The sequence below is a fragment of the Mus pahari genome, chromosome 6 (genome assembly GCF_900095145.1).
Source record: "Mus pahari chromosome 6, PAHARI_EIJ_v1.1, whole genome shotgun sequence".
Lineage (NCBI taxonomy): Eukaryota > Metazoa > Chordata > Mammalia > Rodentia > Muridae > Mus > Mus pahari.
Window position 1 is genome coordinate 54,404,517 of NC_034595.1, and position 2,205 is coordinate 54,406,721.

Genomic DNA, 2,205 nt, shown 5'->3' on the forward strand with positions numbered 1-2,205 from the left:
AGGCTCAGGCGAAAGCAGCTGAATCCTGCCAGAGGCCCCAGCATGCATAGGCACCCAGCAGTCCACCACATCCCTTTTCTTCACGGGACTCTAAGTTGCTTCGTTTTCATATTTAGAAATGATCAACTAAGAGGCAGGTGTCTTGGAACAGAGAAGCTTGATAAGAAAAATAAAACCCTTTGAATTGAGTCCCTCCCCCCCCCCCAGATTGAATATTAAGAGGCCAGAAAGTGGATGCTTTCCCAGGCCTGATGAGAGACATTCAAATCACACTCACTCCCCTGGGGCTGGCCTCACAGGGGTTCAATTGCTGAGTACTCTGTTGGACAAAGTGAGACAATTAGTCTCCTTGAGAGGCAATCGAGATGGCTTAAGTGGTACCAAGAAACAAGACTTTTATTTTACTATGATGGGGAAAAACTTACTGAGCTGAGGCCAAAGGTTGTTGGTACAAGCAATTTTTTTGGAAGGGATAGGCAATTGCATGAGATTATGTGTTATATGTATTATGTTCTACATTATCATTTGATTTTGACAATAACTCAGTTCTTTACTGAATTTCTAACATATACCTGGAAACTAAAGGCCCCTACAAAGAGAATTATATATTACATATAATGGGCATCCAATCTACTTATGAAAACATTTGATGGGGTCCATCACCAAAGATGCCTATGAAACAGGGATGTTAAAATACAATTAAACAATATGTGTGGGTGAAGGCAGAGCCAAAATTGTTGCCCACATAGGATAATATGGTCAATGTGATTGATAATTGGGATTAGCACTGAGCTTCTTGGCAGGCAACGTAAAAGATCATCACGGTGAGTGCCATGTTGGCACTACCAGATAGAAATCTTTAAATTTTGGAAAAGTAAATATTTTATTGTTTCAGATTCCCAGTAACACTGTGACAGACAACTTGCGGAGATGACTGACTGAGTCATGCTTATCCTAAAGTCTCAGGTGCTGGGTTAGTTACTTTTCTATTACAGTGATAAAACATCATGGCCAAACCAACTTATATTAAATAAAACGCTAAGTTGTGCTTACAGCTTCAGAAGGATAAGCACCTACATTGTATGGCTGCCCAACAGCAAGAAGCAGACATGTTGTCTGGAACAGCCTCTGAGGACTCACACCTCAAAAACCCACAGACAACAGGCACACTGAAAATGTTATGAGTCTTTTGAAACTTGAAAAGCCACCCCCAGCGACACACCTCCTCCAACGAGGTCACATCTTCTAATGTTTCCCAAGCAGTTTCACAGACTAGGGACCAAGTAGTTAAACATATGAGACTGTGGGGGGCCATTCTTAATGAAATCACCATAGTTACCCAGCAGAGTGCAAGCCACACGTTTGGTGGACAGTAGAAAACTCTACAGTGATGCACTGTTGGTAGAGATGTGAGGTGTGAGGGTGGCTGCTGGAGGCAAAGCAGTGTTGTTTCTCAGAAAAGTAAAAGTGGGCCATCTTTGCTCTGGTGTGCACAGGCTCCGGTCATTGCCTGGGAGAGGACCCCGTTTCTGGCTCCAGACATCCGGGCACCATCCCCAACAGAAGAGAGGTGTCCTTCCAGGGAGCGCTCTTACTGCCTGAGCTGGTAAGAGAGCCATTTTGCTCTGGTGCACACAGGCTCTGGTCATTGCCAGGGAGAGGGCGGACTGCAGAAGGGACACAGTTTCTGGGACAGACCCCGTTTCTGGTTCCGGACATCTGGGCACCTTTCCCACCGGAGGAGAGGTGTCTGCCTGGGAGGACTCTCGCTGCCTGAGCTGGTAAGGGAGCCTTCTTTGCTCCGGTTCACCCAGGCTCCAGTCTTCACTGGTGAGAGTGTGGACTACAGAAGCTACACAGCTTTGGGACAGACAGAAGCAATCTAGATTCTGGGACAGACCCTGTTTAGGGCTCCAGACATCTGGGCACCTTCCCCACCAGAAGAAAGGTGGCCACCAAGGAGGGCTCTGTCTGCCAGAGCAAGTGAGAAAGACAGTGTGTGCAGGGTCCCTTGGAGGCTAGCCAGTGCAGGTGAGTGTGCAAACTGCAGAGGTGACACATCTTCTGGGACAGGCCCCATTTTGGGCCTACATCTTCAGGCAGGTGGCAGATCTGAGCGCCAAGCCTCTGTGAACCTTCCCTGCAAGAGGAGAGCTTGCCTACGGAGAGTACTCTGACCACTGAGACTCAGGAGAGAGCTGGACT